This window comes from Salvelinus sp. IW2-2015, linkage group LG18 (assembly GCF_002910315.2).
Source record: "Salvelinus sp. IW2-2015 linkage group LG18, ASM291031v2, whole genome shotgun sequence".
Taxonomy (NCBI): Eukaryota; Metazoa; Chordata; class Actinopteri; order Salmoniformes; family Salmonidae; genus Salvelinus; species Salvelinus sp. IW2-2015.
In genome coordinates this window covers 42509983-42531478 of record NC_036858.1, presented here as the reverse complement: position 1 = coordinate 42531478, position 21496 = coordinate 42509983, and the positions used below count along the sequence as shown (strand labels likewise).

Here is a 21496-nt window from a genome sequence, read left to right as displayed (position 1 = left end):
TGTCATAATGCAAAGGATACAAGCCTGTAATGTAGTGTTTCTATTTGCCTCACAATACAACTGCAGCACTGAGGATCTAGAATATGAGCTCCCTCAGCTAAAGCGAATTCTTGATAGGAAGCAAACTAGTGGCTTGGAACCAACCAGTTTAATAGAGCTCACAGGCTTCCTTGAGCCATATAGGGAGGTGTTCCACGAGATGTTTAAACCTTTCAAAATTGCACTTGCATTACCTGTGAGCACTGCCACATGTGAGTGCAGTTTTTCTGTGCTAAAGTTAATCAAGACTGTCTTGAGAAATGCAATGAGTGACAAGAGATTGAGCAATTTGGGGGTGTTAGGTGTAGAGTCAAGAAGTGCTAGGGCCATAAATGTTGATGATTTTAATGGATGTGTTTGCCAAAAGACACAGCAAAAGGCGAATAAAGCTGTTTTGAGAAGAATGTAGCCTAATAAAGCAGGGATATGAATAGGTTGTGCATTGGCTATAGTAAAATGTACAATGATAATGCTTTTTATTTGATTTTTTCTCCATTTTTGGACATATATAATAAAATATTTTAGTTTACAAAAAGACATAGCAACAGCCGAATAAAGCTGTATTGAAAAGAATTGGAGGCTTCTGTGTGGTGTTTTTAAACTTGAGTAGGCTTGTTCCCAGTAAATGTTTTGCTCCTTACAATCAATGTACTCCTTCAAATTAAAGCTGTATATTTGTCTTTTTAAGGAAAAGGACAACTAGCCTATTTGAAGAACAATGAATCGCCTAACACATGTATATACAGATACATAACACATTAAAACAAGGTTGTTGTGGAACTCAAAATGTTAACTGTACCAGTATTAGTCTTTGCACATCAGATAATTAGTAACATTAAAACATTAACTGTAAAATAAGAAACCAAAGTATATCAGTGTGTGATTCCTTAACTCTCATATTGACATAGTTTTCAACTAGCCTATATACTACAACATAATAGAATTCCTGAAATTCAGTTATGGCTTTTGATTTTGGTGTACCACCCCAAGATTTTCAGTGGCCCCATCTGGACACCCCTATGAAAAATGTCTGGGGGCGCCACTGGGGTAGAGTACCGGGTGGTAGCCGGCTAGTAACAGTGACTAAGTTCAGGGCAGGGTGCTGGGCAGAGGACAGCTAGTGGTGAATAATTAACTGTCTGATGGCCTGGAGATAGAAGCTGTTTTTCAGTCCCAGCTTTGATGCACCTGTACTGTCTCCACCTTCTAGATGGTAGCAGGGTGAACAGGCTGCGGCTCAGGTGGCTGAAGTACTTAATCCTTCTTGGCCTTCCTGCTTCCTGTGATGCCGGGTGCTGTAGATGTCCTGGAGGGCAGGCAGTGTGCTCCCGGTGATGCATTGGGCAGACCACACCACCCTCTGGAGAGCCCTGCAGTTGCGAATGGTGCAATTGCCTTACCAGGCAGTGAAACAGCCCGACAGGGTCCTCTCAATGGTGCATCTGTAGAAGTTCATGAGGGTCTTAAAGGCCAAGCCAAATTTCTTCAGCCTCCTGAGGTTGAAGAGGCACTGTTGCCCCTTTTTTTTACCACACTGTCTGTGTGGGTGGACCATTTCAGGTTGTCAGTGATGTGCACGCCGAGGAACTTGAAGCTTTTCACCCTCTTCACTGAGGTCCTGTTGATGTGAATGGGGGCTTGCTCTCTCTGCTTTCTCCTGAAATCCACGATCAGCTCCTTCTTTTTTTTGACGTTGAGGTAGAGGTTATTTTCCTGGCACCACTCCGCCAGGGCTCCCCCTACTCCCTGTAGGCATTCTCGACGTTGTTGGTTATCAGGCCTACCACTGATGTGTCGTCTGCAAACTTGGTGATTGAGTTGGAGATGTTCGTGGCCACACAGTCATGGGTTAACAGATGGGGGCTGAGAATGCTCCCTTGAGGGGCCCCCGTGTTGAGGATCAGCATAGCGGAGGTGTGTTGCCTACCTTTACCACCTGGGGTCGGCCCTTCAGGAAGTCCAGGATCCAGTTGCACAGGGTGGGGTTGATTTGAGCTGTAGTCGATGAACAGCATTCTTACATAGGTATTCCTCTTGTCCAGATGGGATAGGGCAGTGTGCAGTGCAATTGCGATTGCGTCATCCGTGGATCCGTTGGGGCAGTATGCAAATCATAGTTGGTCTAGGGTGTTGGGTAAGGTGGAGGTGATATAACTAGCCTCTCAAAGCACTTCATGATGACAGAAGTGAGTGCCACAGGGTGATAGTAATTTAGTTCAGTTACCTTAGCTTTCTTGGGTACAGGAACAATGTTGGACATATTGAAGCAAGTGGGGACAGACTGGGATAGGGAGTGATTTAATATGTCAATAAACACTCCAGCCTTGCGAGGGTTAACACGCTTAAATGTCTTACTCACATTGGCAATCTTAAGGAACTGCATTGTGGCCTTCCATGGATTCCTGTTTCATGAGGTGACATGCATTTAAAATTCCTTTGTCATCCATCACTATGGGAAAAGGCAAAGCACTCACGAACGAAGAGAGACACATGGTTGTTGAACTTCATAAATCAGGCAATGGGTAAAAAAAAGCTATGAAATGACTATATACCACTTACCACTATTATGGCAACAACTAAGACGTTTAAAACCACCGGAAAAGTGGTAAACTTGCCTGGTACTGGTCACATGCGTATATTGTCCCAACACACAGTGAGGAAGATGTTAGGGAGGCAAAGAAAAATCTAACGGCCAAAGTTGGAGAATTACATAACCTGGTGGCATCTTCGGTTCACCAAATCTACAAATAGACGCCACCCCCATGCCAATAGGCTTTAAGGGAAGGGTTGCCAGGAAGAAAGCCTTTATTGAGAGCAACCAACAAATGTATATGTCTGGAGTTTGCTAAATGGCACTTGGATTGGAACCGTTGCTATGGCCAGATGAGATGAACATATAGCTCTTTGCCCATTCACACCAGTGGCGAGAATGGCGTCGAAAGACGGATACATACAGTGCCTTCAGAAAGTTCACACCCTTTGACTTTTTCCACATTTTGTTGTGTTACAAAATTTGATTAAAATGTATTTAATTATCATTTTTTGTCAACGATCTACACAAAATACTCTGTAATGTCAAAGCGAGGAAAAAGTCTAGCATTTGTAAAACATACATGAAAATAAAACACTATATATCTTGATTAGATAAGTATTCAACCCCTGAATCAACACGTTAGAACCACATTTGGCAGTGATTACAGCTGTGAGTCTTTCTTGGCAAATCTCTAAGAGCATTCCACACCTGGATTGTGCAACATTTTCCCATTATTCTTTTCAAATTCTTCAAGCTCTGTCAAATTGGTTGTTGTGCTAAACAACAATTTTCAGCCGTTCAGGAACATTCAATGTCTCCTTGGTAAGCAAATCCAGTGTAGATTTAGCCTTGTGTTTTAGGTTATTGTCCTGCTTAAAGGTGAATTCATCTCCCAATGTCTGGTGGAAAGCCGACTGAAGCAGGTTTTCCTCTAGGATTTTGCCTGTGGTTAGCTCCATTCCGTTTATATTTTATTCGGAAAAACTCCCCATTCTTTAACGATTACAAGTATACCCATAACATGATGCCGCCACCACTTTGCTTGAAAATATGGAGAGCGGTACTCAGTAATAGTCCTGAATTAATCGTGAAAAATGATGAGTGACAAAGTTACAGAGGCACAAATCATACCCCCAAGACATGCTAACCTCTCACCACTACAATAAAAGGGGAGGTTTGCATTTTTGGGGGGGTATGATATTTGTGTGTCTGTAATTTTCTCACTCATCATTATTCACTATTCATTCAATAGTATCCGTAATCATTGTAGCATCCACATTAATGTAGAAGTGTTTAGAAACATATTATATTCTTTTTTTTACAAAAAAGGGTGTCAAAAATGGTGTCAATCATTTCAGACCCCACTTTATATGGCATGAAACTTAAAATAATGAATCATGAGCAAACATTTTAACAATGATTGTTTAATACCTAACCGCTTATTAGAAATATAAAGTTCAGTCCAAAAGCTACAAATCTAGTTGATATTTGGCATGGGTCCTCAGATCCTCAAAAGATTCTATAGCTGCATCATCGAGAGCATCCTGACTGGTTGCATCACTGCCTGGTATGGCAACAGCTCGGCCTCCGACCGCAAGGCACTACAGAGGGTAGTGCGAACGGCCCAGGACATCACTGGGGCCATCCAGGACCTCTATACCAGGCGGTGTCTGAGGAAGTCCCTAAAAATTGTCAAAGACTCCAGCCACCCTAGTCATAGACTGTTCTCTCTGCTACCACACGGCAAGCAGTACTGGAGCGCCAAGTCTAGGTCCAAGAGGCTTCTAAACAGCTTCTACCCCACGCCATAAGGCTCCGGAACACCTAATCAAATGACTACCCAGCCTATTTGCATTGCCTCCCCACACCTCTCCCCCTCTTTTACACCGCTGCTACTCTCTGTTGTTAACATCTATGCATAGTCACTTTAATAACTCTACCTTCATGTACATATTACCTCAACTAACCGGTGCCCCCGCACATGGACTCTGTACCGGCACCCCCCTGTATATCGTCTCGCTATTGTTCTTTTACTGCTGCTCTTTAATTACTTGTTACTTTTATTTCCTATTCTTATCCATATTTTTTTTAACTGCGTTGTTGGTTAGGGGCTCATATGTAAGCATTTCACTGTAAGGTCTACCTGTTGTACCTGTTGTATCCGGCGCATGTAACTAATAAAATTTGATTTGATATTGTTGTGCATATATGTAATTGATGTATCTTACCTGACTTGTGGTAATGTAGACATGTTTCCTTGTCCATTGATTGATCTTTCTTATTCCACATGTCATAAACCGGAGTTCCAAATTAAGCAGCAGCAGCTGAAAAGATGAGCTCCTACAAATATTGAAATTTAAATGTTTTTTTAGAGTAAAGTACATCGAAAAAAATCAAAAGAAAACTGCAAACTGAATAGGAGACCAAACAAGCAGCAAACAAAGAAGAAAGGCTTTTGAAAAAGTAACAATTTTTCATAAAATTATACCGTTTTCTTAGCTAGCTAAGTTGTTTACCTGTTGCTAGGCAGTTGCTAGGGACATTCCTGAAAGAAGCTAGCTAGCTAACAAGGAGTGTCTAGTTGGCAGAAGAGAAGAAGGGACAAAGAAGGGACAAAGTGGACAAAATAAGGACAGAAAAAAAGGGAAAGGGGACATTAAGGTGAAGCAGTCCTCTAAAGACACAAAAGACAATAATACAAGAAACAACACTTCTATTGCCTCTCCCTTTACGATACGCACTTCCGGTTTGGTTTGGAGGCGAGTAGTTGCATTCCGCTTTGCTCCACAGGTAGTATTACAGGTAGTATTCCATTTCATTTCATTACAGTACACAGTTTGATTTGTTTGATCTTAGCTGGCTACATAGCCGTCTTTGTATCCAAGATAATTGTGTAGTCTAGAGTAATTGTCGAGGTTACCTAGCCAGTTAGAGGTTACCTAGCCAGCTACACTTTCAAACAAAGTCAACAACGCAGCCACTGCTAGCTAGCCCATTTCACCAGCCAGCAGTACTATATCATTTTAGTCAATAAGATTTTTTGCAACGTAAGCTTAACTTTCTGAACATTCGAGACGTGTAGTCCACTTGTCATTCCAATCTCCTTTGCATTAGCGTAGCCTCTTCTGTAGCCTGTCAACTATGTGTCTGTCTATCCCTGTTCTCTCCTCTCTGCACAGACCATACAAACGCTTCACACCGCGTGGCCGCTGCTACTCTAACCTGGTGGTCCCAGCGCGCACGACCCACGTGGGTTCCAGGTCTCAGGCAGCTCTGGAACTGCCGATCTGCGGCCAACAAGGCAGAGTTCATCTCAGCCTATGCTTCCTCCAGTCCTCGACTTCTTGGCACTGACGGAAACATGGATTACACTGATAACACTGCTACTCCTACTGCTCTCTCCTCGTCTGCCCACGTGTTCTCGCACACCCCGAGAGCTTCTGGTCAGCGGGGTGGTGGCACTGGGATCCTCATCTCTCCCAAGTGGACATTCTCTCTTTCTCCCCTGACCCATCTGTCTATCGCCTCCTTTGAATTCCATGCTGTCACAGTTACCAGCCCTTTCAAGCTTAACATCCTTATACTTTTATCGCTCCAGGTTCCCTTGGAGAGTTCATCAATGAGCTTGACGCCCTGATAAGTTCCTTTCCTGAGGATGGCTCACCTCTCACAGTTCTGGGTGACTTTAACCTCCCCACGTCTACCTTTGACTCATTCCTCTCTGCCTCCTTCTTTCCACTCCTCTCCTCTTTTGACCTCACCCTCACCTTCCCCCCCTACTCACAAGGCAGGCAATACGCTTGACCTCATCTTTACTAGATGCTGTTCTTCCACTAATCTCATTGCAACTCCCTCCAAGTCTCCGACCACTACCTTGTATCCTTTTCCCTCTCGCTCTCATCCAACACTTCCCACACTGCCCTACTCGGATGGTATCGCGCCGTCCAACCTTCGCTCTCTCTCCCCGCTACTCTCTCCTCTTCCATCCTATCATCTCTTCCCTCTGCTCAAACCTTCTCCACACTATCTCCTGATTCTGCCTCCTCAACCCTCCTCTCCTCCCTTTCTGCATCCTTTGACTCTCTATGTCCCCTATCCTCCAGGCCGGCTCGGTCCTCCCCTCCTGCTCCGTGGCTCGACGACTCATTGCGAGCTCACAGAACAGGGCTCCGGGCAGCCGAGCGGAAATGGAGGAAACTCGCTCCCTGCGGACCTGGCATCCTTTCACTCCCTCCTCTCTACATTCTCTCTTCTGTTCTGCTGCTAAAGCCAATTTCTACCACTCTAAATTCCAAGCATCTGCCTCTAACCCTAGGAAGCTCTTTGCCACCTTCTCCTCCCTCCTGAATCCTCCTCCCCTCCTCCCCCCTCCTCCTCTCTGCTGATGACTTCGTCAACCATTTTGAAAAGAAGGTCGACGACATCCGATCCTCGTTTGCTAAGTCAAACGACACCGCTGGTTCTGCTCACACTGCCCTACCCTGTGCTTTGACCTCTTTTCTCCCTCTCTCTCCAGATGAAATTCGCGTCTTGTGCGGCCGGCCGCCCAACAACCTGCCCGCTTGACCCTATCCCTCCTCTCTTCTCCAGACCATTTCCGGAGACCTTTCTCCTTACCTCACCTCGCTCATCAACTCATCCTTGACCGCTGGCTACGTCCCTTCCGTCTTCAAGAGAGCGAGAGTTGCACCCCTTCTGAAAAAACCTACACTCGATCCCTCGATGTCAACAACTACAGACCAGTATCCCTTCTTTCTTTTCTCTCCAAAACTCTTGAACGTGCCGTCCTTGGCCAGCTCTCCTGCTATCTCTCTCAGAATGACCTTCTTGATCAAATCAGTCAGGTTTCAAGACTAGTCATTCAACTGAGCTGCTCTTCTCTGTGTCAGCGAGGCGCTCCGCACTGCTAAAGCTAACTCTCTCTCCTCTGCTCTCATCCTTCTAGACCTATCGGCTGCTTTGATACTGTGAACCATCAGATCCTCCTCTCCACCTCTCCGAGCTGGGCATCTCCGGCGCGGCCCACGCTTGATTGCGTCCTACCTGACAGGTCGCTCCTACCAGGTGGCGTGGCGAGAATCTGTCTCCGCACCACGTGCTCTCACCACTGGTGTCCCCCAGGGCTCTGTTCTAGGCCCTCTCCTATTCTCGCTATACACCAAGTCACTTGGCTCTGTCATATCCTCACATGGTCTCTCCTATCATTGCTATGCAGACGACACACAATTATCTTCTCCTTTCCCCCTCTGATAACCAGGTGGTGAATCGCATCTCTGCATGTCTGGCAGACATATCAGTGTGGATGACGGATCACCACCTCAAGCTGAACCTCGGCAAGACGGAGCTGCTCTTCCTCCGGGGAGGACTGCCGTTCCATGATCTCGCCATCACGGTTGACAACTCCATTGTGTCCTCCTCCCAGAGTGCTAAGAACCTTGCGTGATCCTGGACAACACCCTGTCGTTCTCAACTAACATCAAGGCGGTGACCCTTCTGTAGGTTCATACTCTACAACATTCGCAGAGTACGACCCTGCCTCACGCAGGAAGCGGCGCAGGTCCTAATCCAGGCACTTGTCATCTCCCGTCTGGATTACTGCAATCGCTGTTGGCTGGCTCCTGCCTGTGCCATTAAACCCTACAACTCATCCAGAACGCCGCAGCCCGTCTGGTGTTCAACTTCCCAAGTTCTCTCACGTCACCCCGTCCTCCGCTCTCTCCACTGGCTTCCAGTTGAAGCTCGCATCCGCTACAAGACATGGTGCTTGCCTAGGAGCTGTGAGGGGAACGCACCTCCGTACCTTCAGGCTCTGATCAGGCCTACACCCAAACAAGGGCACTGCGTTCATCCACCTCTGGCCTGCTCGCCTCCCTACCTCTGAGGAAGTACAGTTCCCGCTCAGCCCAGTCAAAACTGTTCGCTGCTCTGGCACCCCAATGGTGGAACAACTCCCTCACGACGCAGGTAGCGAGTCAGTCCATCCCCCTTCCGGAGACACCTGAAACCCCACCTCTTTAAGGAATACCTAGGATAGGATAAAGTAATCCTTCTAACCCCCCCCCCTTAAAAGAGTTAGATGCACTATTGTAAAGTGGTTGTTCCACTGGATATCATAAGGTGAATGCACCAATTTGTAAGTCGCTCTGGATAAGAGCGTCTGCTAAATGACTTAAATGTAAATGTAAATGTAAATGTAATAAACACTGACAAAAACTATTTTCACTCAGTGAAAGTTCTTGTCATTAAACACTTACAACAAAAAAGCATAGTATATATTCATGAATACATTACAAACAACTTACATTGCTATACAGCGATTGCAAGGTCTCAAGGTCCACTACAGTGTTGTCCATGTTGAGAATGGCTGTAAAGGAAGGGAAAGAATATATCGCGTTTAAAGATAATCTATACTAAATTCCTATTGGACAAATTATTTTGGTCCCATCTCACGAAGAACTCTTAATTAACCAGTCATGACAAGTAAAACAACTTAATGTATTTCAACCTTGGTAGACCTGCCATAAACTCATACCTTTAGCCCCCTGAGTTATCATTCATGCTGGACTGAAAGATAACTCATGTCAAGATATCTGAACTGATTACAGTCRCATTTCCCTACTAAATACTGATATTAAAATATGTGGAGAAATTGATCCTGGATTTTCTCCATGACAAATATGAGAAACAGACTTTGGCCTGTTGCTGTGCCTTCAACACATGAATAATCTACAGTACAAAAACAAATACCCATATCTAAAGTACATTTGGTTTAAGGTTGTTTGTACCAAGGCCGTTCTTGCTGACCATCTGATGAGCTGGTGACACCAGTGATAATAAAACGTTATAAAAAAAAGCTCTTATGAAAAGCCACAATTATATAAAGAATGGTCAATCTTTTTTGTTATGTAATATTTTTTCCTCAATGATTCTGGTGTTTTTTATTCTCAAAATCTATTTGCTAAAACTGCATACAAAACCTCAGGACAGGTGTCAGAGTATGCATGCCTTCATTCCCATCCATTCCCACCCATCCGTGTTACTGACTCCAGTCACTGTTGATGAACAGGGTCAGCATAGGCCTCGCTGCTTTGCCTAGCTTCATTTGTTGCATTGAGCTGATCTCATATTTTGCGCATACGTTTTGACTAAACATGTTGTGTAGGTAAGCCTGGGGTAAGCTCTGCACATTTGGGCGTGTCTACATCGTTTGGTAATCGCATACCTTGAAATGAACATATCTAGCTAGCTAGAAATAACAACCTGACAAATGGACACTATACTGCACCCCAAATAATTTTCCAAGTTGGATTTTCAAGGCAAACTTGGTATTATTCTGGACGACACGCTGCTTGATGGCCTCTGGATATGATATCAGGCTGTCAAAGGCATCAACCGTCTTCCTGCTGATGGTCTATTGGGAGATTTTCAGGTAAACTGATGCACTCTCGTGTTATGCAGAATAAAATAATGGAATGGGGTTCTGCTGTGCACATACAGTATCAGTGACCTAATGAAAGTTGTGGATGCCCGGAGACAAGAGTTTGACACTTTCTAAGATCGGTTGGATCACAGAGAAGTTCACCGTGAAGGACGATGAATGGACTTCATTTACAAGGATAGGTAGGCCTAAATGCATTTAACTATGCAATTTGCGGGTTCAATGAACATGAGAATAGACAACATCCCTTTGATGCATTTGATTTATCAAGATAGAATTTCGTTTTGATTAGACACTTTTTTAAACGTTTTGATCTGCATTTTCAATCATTTTGATTGTTGATATGGACCTTTCGTTAGAACATTATTTATTATATATGTGCGCGTAATAATATTTCACATAATAATATTATTGTGTGTGTGTGTATGTTTGTGCGGTGAATTGGAAGAATTGTAAATCCATTGTGAAAGGCTACGCAGTTTGCGTTGCAAACTATTCGGATGAAATGTTTACATTTATTGTTATTTTAGTGCCACCTATTGGTTGTAACTGCCGATGCTACATCGGTCTATGACTGAGCTGAGGTGAGCTGAGTTGAGTGTGTCCTTTTGTCGGAGGATATGAAATATGCGGCCATCAGAGGCTATCGTTTGTTTATCTTGGCTACATTGTTATCTACCGCACGTCACTGTCTCACACACTGCAGTACAGACTACTTTCTCAAAGTAGTGGGGTAGTCTCAAAGTTTTCAGCAATCCCCTTTAACACTGGAAGTCTTAAGCTAAAATATAAATATGGGTTCTGTCAAGGTACACCTGTAAGTATAATACTTTGAAAGTTTAAAGACGAACATACCCTGTGAGTCTACCTTGTTTAATCTGAGGTGTTGAGTTATGCACTGGAATTGAGCACAGTGAGACCATGTACGCATATCGACTTTTCACACTTTTTTGATCTATGTAGTACGGTAACAAAGCTCATCTCAAAGGAACAGGATATAATAAACATGACATTTTCATACTCTCCTGCAGTACTTCTGATTATGAAGGGCCAATGAACGTGCATGATACATGCATGCCTAACTGAAACTTTCCCACAGAACCACCTATAAAATAGAAACAAACTGTAATCCTTTCTGTAATATAACTATAGATAAATCAGTTGAATGAGTGTTCTGTGAAATTCTTTGCAGCTACTGTTCACTACCTTACCCCTTACCATCTCTGTGTGAAGAATAGATACGTTCGACGAACTCAGTCACAGCATCAACCCAGTGATCTTCTTCCAAGCATTCATATGGCTGGCCTTAATCTGCCGTAAATCATGAAGGATTGTTGCTGTGTAAAGGCCTTTAGGTATTTCTATACTGTGGTCAGACTGGCGAAACAAGTGAAACGGTCAGTTATTTATTTCATTCTGCTTTCCCATGTCTGTCTGTCAACAGAAAATTGCTGTGAGACAAGATAAACAATCCTCAAAAAAGCTGTCTTCTATAATATTCACCCACCTTTCTCTTCTTCACAGTCCCACTGTGACTCCATCACATACTCCATGTCTATCTCTCTCACACCCTACACTGTCTGCCAGTTTCTCTCTCTGCTTATTGCTTCACCCTCAACCTTTTCACACTCTCTCTCCCTCCATAGTCATCACAGGGCCAGGCTCTCTGCGCATGCTCTCTATTTCTCTCCGCCTGCTCTTTCACACTCACTTATTAGGTTCTAGTTACTGACTCAAACTGGGTTGAGCAGATAAGGCCTGTTTCATATCTCTCAGACGTCCCATTCATGACCAAACCCAGCACCATCTGCCAGTATCCTCCATACCGCACTGAGCAAGGCCCCAACCCTGATGAATGAACACTAGCACTCTAAAACGTTACTGGAAGGTTACATCGCACAGAAGTGTTTTATGAAAGTTTCAGCCAAATAGAAGACCAAATAACCACAAATGGAGAGCTAACATGACTATCTATAAAACCATGCCACAGTCATAAAAAATTAAATCAAAAACTTTGATTCCGAAAAAGTGTATTTCTCCTTTCTCTCTTTAGATGCAGGGCTTAGAGAACAAATCCCAAACAGTGTCTGTGTCACACCCTGACCATAGAGAGCCTTTTTATTCTCTATTTTGGTTAGGTCGGGGTGTGACTAGGGTGGGTAATCTAGGTTGTTTATTTCTATGTTGGCCTGGTATGGTTTGTTTTGTGCGTTTCACTTCAATAAATATGTGGAACCCATATCACGCTGCGCTTTGGTCCGAATATTTCTTACGAACGATCGTGACAGAAATCAGGGTATCGGACCAAGCAGCGTGCCCAGGAGGAGAAGGTATCCTGGACTTGGGAGGAGATCAAGGAGGAGAAGATATCCTGGACTTGCAGGAAAATTATGGAGGACATGAAAGCCTTCCTTGGAAGCAGACGCAAGATAAGGGAGGTCAGCGACGACGCCGAGGTTTGCGGCCACATAGAAATTCCCAAAACAGCCCCAATTTTTGGGGGGAGGCACACGGGTGGTCGGCGGAGCCGAGGAGTGAACCAGAGCCAGTCTGGGAGAAACAGAGAATTGAGGAGAGTGAAACGGAGAGAGTCAGAGGACCGTCAGTGAGTTGATGGAGAAATTGAGGAGAGAGAAATGAGAGAGTTGTTGTGTTGGTGTATGGTGCACGACATTCGCCCTAAGGAGCGTGTTATCAGTTTGATGCCACCTGATCAGCTCTCCGTATTCGTCCCGAGGAGCGTGCTATCAGTCTGGTAAAATCAGTGCCGGCTCACGCACCAGGTCTCCAGTACGCCTCCCCAGCCCTGTACGTCTGGCAAGCTCCTCGCACTTGCCCTAAAGTGTGGTGTCACCAGTCCGGTACCACCTGTGCCGGCTCCACACACTAGGCCTCCAGTGCGGCCTTCCCAGTCCGGTACGTCCTGTGCCTGCTCCCCGCACTCGCCCTGAGGTGCGTGTCACCAGTCCGGTGACCCTGTACGCGGCTCCACACACTAGGCCTCCAGTGCGCATCATGGTCCAGAGCTTCCAGCGACGGTTCACAGTCCAGAGCTTCCGGCGACGCTCCCCAGTCCGGAACCTCCCTATGACGGTCCACGGTCCGGAACCTCCTGCGACGGTCACGGTCTGGAACCTCCTGCGGACGGTCACGTCGACTCCACGGTCTGGAACCTCCTGCGACGGTCCACGTCTGGAACCTCCTGCGACGGTCCACGGTCCGGAACCTCCTGCGACGGTCACGGTCCGGAACCTCCTGCGACGGTCCACGGTCCGAACCTCCTGCGACGGTCCACGGTCCGGAACCTCCTGCGACGGTCCACGGTCCGGAACCTCCTGCGACGGTCCACGGTCCGGAACCTCCTGCGACGGTCCACGGTCCGGAAGCTCCTGGCGACGGTCCACGGTCCGGAAGCTCCTGCGACGGTCCACGGTCCGCAACCGTCCTGCGACGGTCCACGGTCCGGAACCTCCTGCGCATGGTCAACGGCGGAGCTTCCAGGCAAGGGTCCCAGTCCCGCTCCATGGCAGGAGCCTTCCCCTTGCGCCGGTGCCCAGTCCGGGTACGGTGTCCAGTCCAGCTCCCAGGGCAGGAGCATTCCTCTGCGCCGGTGCCCAGTCCGGGTACGGTGCCAGTCCAGCTCCATGGCCGGAGCCTTCCTCAGCGCCAGTATCCAGTCCGGACACGGCGACCAGCCCAGCTCGAAGCGGGAGCCTTCCTCTCCACCCGGTGCCCAGTCACGCACGGCGGCCAGCTCAGCTCCCAATGCCGGAGCCTTCTTCTGCGCCGATGCCCAGTCCAGGCACGGCGGACAGCCCAGATCCATGGATGGATCCGCGGGATGAGAGGGTTTCTTCGTCCCGCACCAGAGCCGTCACCGACGCTAGATGCCCACCCTGACCCTCCCCTTAGAGTCAGGTTTTGTGGCCGGAGTCCGCACCTTGTGGGGGGGGACTACTGTCACGCCCTGACCATAGAGAGCATTTTTATTGTCTATTTTGGTTAGATTGGGGTGTGACTAGGGTGGGTAATCTAGGTTATTTATTTCTATGTTGGCCTGGTATGGTTCCCAATCAGAGGCAGCTTTTTGTCGTTGTCTCTGATTGGGGATCATATTTAGGCAGCCATTGCCCCACTGTGTTTTGTGGGATCTTGTTTATGTGTAGTTACCTGTGAGCACTTCATTGACATCACGTTTCGTTTGTTCTTTATTGTTTTGTGCGTTTCACTTCAATAAATATGTGGAACCCATATCACGCTGCGCTTTGGTCCGAATGTTCTTACGACGATCGTGACAGTCTGGATGATTCCCACATCATTCTGAACATCCCAATATCATCCCCTATGATATACTGTAACCTCTAATACAGGGGTTTCCAAACCTTTTTGCTCTGTTACCCACCAATTGAGGTGTCTTTTGAGTCGCAACCCATCATAAGGGTTAAGAGGTGAAAAAACATACACAGACCAAAGAGTAAGTACAAAATATATTAATAATGCCCACTTCTGCAAAACATTTAACTGAATGTAGATTTGAGTATGGCTTCATGAGACCAATTTTGTATTGTTACCCATCTTCTAATCACTGCCCTTCTTTATAAGGCTTTAGAAAAACTCCCTGGTCTTTGTAGTTGATTCTGTGCTTGAAATTCAATACTTGACTGAAGTACCTTATAGATGTTGTATTTATGGGTACAGAGGAAGGGGTAGTCATGTCAACCCTTATTATTTCCAACAGAGTGAGTCTATATAACTTATGTAATTTGTTAAGACACATTTGACTTCTGAACTAATAACTAATTCACCCCCTAAACAAAGGGGGTGAATACTTACGAAATTACTATTTAATTTAAAAAAACGTATTCATTTGTAAAAATGTGTGGGTTTTCTTTTCACTTTGACATTATGTAGTATATTGTGTAGATCAATGACAAAAAAATAGAATTCAATCTATTTCACACCCACTTTGTAACGCAACAAAAGATTATAGAGATCATTATCTTTTCTACATAGTTTCTATTTGATTTTTGTCGTTTAAGTTTACACTGAAAGTATTTTTTCATCCTCTAAATTTATTTCAACACATTCTCCCGTTGAGATAAGCCTATAGAGAGGACTGATACGATAGACATACTGTCCCCAGCGTAGATCCTGTAAGCAGTGTCTAGACACACGGATGAGGGATGAATGGCGAGGCAATCAGAGGACTATAACAGGAGGAGAATCCATTCTCATTAAAGTCTGGAGTAGTTCCGCTTTAACAAGGTCATTTAGACTAAGGAGCAGAGTGACAATAGATTAGAGAAAGAAAGAGAGAGAGCAGGATTAAAGAGAATATAGTAAACTAAATGAAAGATGGAAACACAGAGACAAAGATAATCATACATCCTTAATACTTCAAAGTCTAGTTATAACCCAATAATGAGGCCTCTCAGTTGAGGGTAACACATCAAGCTTATAGTTTTGTGCTTTAATATTAGCTTTTATTTTTATTCGTTTTAAGATTATTATTATTTTTAATTAAGTTTAGTTTAAGTTTGTTTTCTGATCTGATTTACTAGTTATTTTAATTAAAGTTTTATTTTAAAAAATCTATTTGTTTTAGATTTCTATTTCGTTTCAGTTTTAGTGTTAGGGACAGAATGTAGCCTGTGCGTGGGAGGCTAGGAGCCAATTATGATGTGTCGTTTTTGCGATGTCCCTTCTTGCCACTGTGGGGCAGTGGCAAGAAGGGACATCGCAAAAACGACACATCATAAATGGTGATGGGTCAGGTCATAGGTTAGGTTTAAAGGCCCAGTGCAGACAAAAACGTGATTTTTCTGTGTTTTATGTATATTTACACACTAAAAGATTGTTCCCGAGTGGCGCAGTAGTATAAGGCACTGCATCTCAGTGCAAGAGTTGTCATCACAGTCCCTGGTTCCAAATCCAGGCTGTATCACATCCGGCCGTGATTTGGAGTCCCATAGGGCGGTGCACAATTGGCCCAGCATCGTCTGGGTTTGGCCGGGGTAGGCCGTCAATGAACATAAGAATTTGTTCTTAACTGACCTGCCTAGTTAAATAAAAAATGTAATAGCTGGAATTTCAACCTGTTTTGGTGGAATGGAGTTTTGGCCTGTCAGGAGACATCACCAGGGGGTAAATTAGTTAAGAGACCAATAATAAAAAAAGAGTTCCAAACATCTCTGCAAATAACACAGCGTTTTCTGTTTTCCACTTTCTGTTTCCCACTCAGACCACTCCCAGACAGTTTTAGCAAAATTCTTGCTTCAGAAATGTCACTTTGCTAAGAAGCAATTTTTTAAAACCTTTTCTACAATTTTATTTGAAAACAATGACAGTCATGTACTTCATTGTTACCATTATTGGTCATCACCTTTCAAAGTGTGTTGCATTATGGGGATACATATTGGCTGACTTGCACCTACAGTTGAAGTCGGAAATTTACATACACTTAGGCTGGGGTCATGAAAACTTGTTTTTCAACCACTCCACAAATTTCTTGTAAACAAACTATAGTTTTGGCAAGTTGGTTAGGACATCTACTTTGTGCATGACACAAGTAATTTTTACAACAATTGTTTACAGACAGATTATTTCACTTATCATTCACTGTATCACAATTCCAGTGGGACAGAAGTTTACATACACTAAGTTGACTATGCCTTTAAACGGCTTGGAAAATTCCAGAAAATTATGTCATGGCTTTAGAAGCTTCTGATAGGCTAATTGACATAATTTGAGTCAATTGGAGGTGTACCTGTGGATGTATTTCAAGGCCTAACTTCAAATTCAGTGCCTCTTTGCTTGACATCATGGGAAAGTCAAAAGAAATCAGCCAAGACCTCAGAAACAAAATTGTAGACCTCCACAAGTCTGGTTCATCCTTGGGAGAAATTTCCAAACGCCTGAAGGTACCACGTTCATCTGTACAAACAATAGTATGCAAGTACAACACCATGGGACCACGCAGCCGTCATACCGCTCAGGAAGGAGACGCGTTCTGTCTCCTAGAGATGAACGTACTTTGGGGTGAAAAGTGCAAATCAATCCCAGAACAACAGCAAAGGACCTTGATGCTGGAGTAAGATGCTGGAGTAAACAGGTACAAAAGTATTTATATCCACAGTTAAACGAGTCCTATATTGACATAACCTGAAAGGCCGCTCAGCAAGGAAGAAGCAACTGCTCCAAAACCGCCATAAAAAGCCAGACTAAGATCAAGCATGACAAAGATAATACTTTTTGGAGAAATGTCCACCGGTCTGATGAAACAAAAATAGAACTGTTTGGCCATAATGACCATCGTTATGTTTGGAAAAAGGGAGAGCCTTGCAAGCCCAAGAACATCATCCCAACCGTGAAGCACGGGGGTGGCAGCATCCTCTTGTGGGGGTGCTTTGCTGCAGGAGAGACTGGTGAACTTCACAAAATAGATGGCATCATGAGGTAGGAAAATTATGTGGATATATTGAAGCAACATCTCAAGACATCAGTCAGGAAGTTAAAGCTTGGTCGCAAATGGGTCTTCCAAATGGACAATGACCCCAAGCATACATCCAAAGTTCTGGCAAAATGGCTTAAGGACAACAATGTCAAGGTATTGGAATGGCCATCACAAAGCTTTGACCTCAATTGTATAGACAATTTGTGGGCAGAACTGAAAAAGTGTGTGCGAGCAAGGAGGCCTACAAACCTGACTCAGTTACACCAGTTCTGTCAGGAGGAATGGGCCAAAATTCACCCAACTTATTGTGGGAAGCTAGTGGAAGGCTACCCGAAATGTTTGACCCAAGTTAAACAATTTAAAGGCAATGCTACCAAATACTCATTGAGTGTATGTAAACTTCTGACCCATTGGGAATGTGATGATAAAAGCTGAAATAAATAATTCTCTACTATTATTCTGACATTTCACATTCTTAAAATAAAGTGGTGGTCCTAACTGACCTAAGACAGGGAATTTTTACTCAGATTAAATGTCAGGAATTGTGAAAAACTGAGTTTAAATGTTTTTGGCCGAGGTGTATGTAAACTTCCGACTTCAACTGTACGAACTTACAAAAATAATGTGATCAACGGTCACGCTCTTCAACCACTTCATCTTGCAGCTATGGCCTGTATTGTGGGAGGTTCTATTGCCAACAAATCATAAATCATTTGTTTTCTTTGGTTTGACCCATGGGAATGTGATCAAAGATATGACTGAAACAGGAACCATATTTACCACGATTCGTTTATACAGTGGAGAGCAATCCCAAATGGACCCCTAAACCCTACACCCTATGCACTTGTGGAGATCCAAGAGGATTTGACAGGTGTAAGATATATGGTAATAGATCCACCTTGACCTCTGATAGACATGTGGAAGTTTCACCATGTTGCTCAAACCATTCAAATCCTCTCAGATGTCCACAAGTGCCTAGGGAGTAGGGCTTAGGGGTCCATTTGGGATTGGATGTGGATATATAGAAATGAATGTGATATTTGAGGCTTTCTCCCTCTCTCACTAATGTACACATATACAATGTACACACATATTATTTCAGTTTGTGAGTGTGCGTTATGGGGTTGGAGACAGAGAGAAATGCATTTTTTTTATAAACAATGCCAACTCTACCATGTTGATCTTAGTCTTGCTGTTGAAAACCACAGTAGTGTCTGACTTTTGGCTGTCGCAGTTGCATCTCCACCGACTTCAATCCTGGACTTTCGTCTATTGTCAGCCTTACAACTCAAATGCGCCCAATCTCAATGTGACCTGACAGATTCAGGAGCTTAAACTCCATAAAAAATAATAACTTGAAACCTCGTAAAATGTTTGCCAAACATAAAACGTTTTTTTTTTAAAGGACCGTAATTCATGATGGTTTTTATTGTACTTTAGTTCCAGTATAGTTGTATTTTTTCCAACAAGTTTGTTCATTTTTTTAATTTCAGTTTATTAAATAGTTTTTTCATGATTAGTTTTAATTTAATTTAAAGTTTACTATAATAACCTTGTAACACATACAGTGCATTCGGAAAGTATTCAGGCCCCTTGACTTTTTGGGTAACAAAAAAAAAATCCCTCATCAATCTACACACAATACCCCGTAATGACAAAGCAATAACAAGATTGTATAAATTTTTGCAAATATATAACATTTTTAAAACTGAAATATTACACTTACATAAGTATTCAGACCCTTTAGTCAGTACTTTGTTGAAGCACCTTTGGCAGCGATTACAGCGTTGAGTCTTCTTGGGTATACAGGCACACCTGTATTTGGGGAGTTTCTCCCATGAATCTCTGCAGATCCTCTCAAGCTCTGTCAGGTTGGATTTGGAGCATTGCTGCACAGCTATTTTCAGGTCTCTCCAGATATTTTTGATCGGGTTCAAGTCCGGGCTCTGGCTGGGCCACTCAAGAACATTCAAAGACTTGACCCGAAGCCACTCCTGCATTGTCTTGGCTGTGCGCTTAGGGTCGTTGTTCTGTTGGAAGGTGAACCTTCGCCCATTCTGAGGTCCTGAGCACTCTGGAACAGGTTTTTCCTCAAGGATCTCTCTGTACTTTGCTCCGTTCATCTTTCCCTCAATCTTGACTAGTCTCCCAGTTCCTGCTGCTGAAAAACATCCCCACAGCATGATGCTGCCACCACCATGCTTCACCGTAGGGACGGTGCCAGGTTTCCTCCAGACATGATGCTTGGTATTCAGGCCAAAGAGTTCAATCTTGGTTTCATTAGACCAGGGAATCTTGTTTCTCAAGGTCTGAGAGTCCTTTAGGTGCCTTTTTGCAAACTCCAAGCGGGCTGTCAAGTGCCTTTTACTGAGGAGTGGCTTCAACCTGGCCACTCTAACATAAATGCCTAATTGGTGGCGTGCTGCAGAGATGGTTGTCATTCTTGAAGGTTCTCCCATCTTCACAGAGGAACTCTGGAGCTCTGTCAGAGTGACCATTGGGTTCTTGGTCACCTCCCTGACCAAGGCCCTTGTTGGTGGTTCCAAAGTTCTTCCATTTAAGAATGATGCTCTGACATGCACTGTCAACTGTGGAAACTTATACAGACAGGCGTGTGCCTTTCCAAATCATGTCCAATGAATTGAATTTAGCACAGGTGGACTCCAATCAAGTTGTATAAACATCCCAATGATGATCAATGGAAACAGGATGCACATGAGCTCAATTTTGAGTCTCATAGCAAAGGGTCTGAAAATGTATGTATACTATATAAGATATTGCTGTACATTTGCAAAAATGTCTAAAATGGGTTAATTTTTTAGTATTGTGTGGAGATTGAATAAGACTGTAACATAACAAAATGTGGAAAAAGTCAACAGGTCTGAATACTTTCCTAATGCACTATGCATCAAAAGTGTAGAGAGGTTGGGGCCTCCCGAGTGGCGCAGCGGTCTAATGCATCACAGCAGATCCAGGTTCGATCCCAGGCTGTGTCGCAGCTAGTCGCGACTGGGAGACTCATGAGGCGGCATTCAATTGTCCCAGCGTCGTCCAGGTTAGGGGAGGTGTCGGCAGGCCGGGCGCAATGCACACTGACATGGTCGTCAGGTGTACCGTGTTTCCTCCGACACATTGGTGCGGCTGGCTTCTGGGTTAAGCGAGCAATGTGTCAAGAAGCAAAACAGTGCTGCTTGGCGGGGTCGTGTATCGGAGGACGCACGGCTCTCGACCTCCATTGCAGTGATGGGACAAGACTGTAACAACTAATTGGGTTCGAAAAAGGGGTAAATATTTTTTTAAATATTTTTTATATATATATAAAATATATATAGTGTTGAGAGGTCAATGCATTGTCCGAGAAACTTTAGTTGAGGAAACTTCCTCGGCAAAACCGCTTGCAATGATTTCATGATGCTTTGTTGAGTGAGGTGGGTTGAGGTGGAGCATCACCACTCACCACTCTGGATGTCCTTCATGTCCAAGTGGATGCTAGACATGAGGATCCCCACGTTCTGTGATCGCTTGGTGTTCAACAGCTTCACCACCTGAGAGAGAGAGAACAGAGAGAGAGAACAGAGGATCAAGCTTTAGAATGAGTCCAAAACAGGCCATAACTGAATCTCTATCTCCCTTTATCTTTTCATTTTATTGGAAATGAATTGTTGCCACTTATCCTACAAACATTATGCAAATTATAAACTTGTCTAGTCGAATTAATGTGATTGTCAATTTTCCCTTCTAGTTCAGTTCTCCACATACAATATATCATATTTTCGATGAGGGGATCTAGAATTTGTAGATCTTAGAGACATCTCGACTTATTTATCACTTGAACCCGTCACGCTGATAATGCAGTTCATATGGAGATAAGTAGGAAAGCATTTCCAAATATTGCCCACTAAATATACAGTAGTATACGTTCATTTTGCTCTTTTTTCTGTGATTAGATGTTCAACAAATTACGTTTTACACAAACCACAAATTGCAGGCTGGGTATCAATGGCAAGACATTTGAGTATTTAAAAGTCAAATG

General features: G+C 44.0%; 1 pseudogene; it reads right to left on the bottom strand.

Moving 5' to 3' along the window:
• Positions 1-21496, bottom strand: part of LOC111977934 (formin-2-like) — a 78351-nt pseudogene that overhangs the window by 26632 nt on the left and 30223 nt on the right.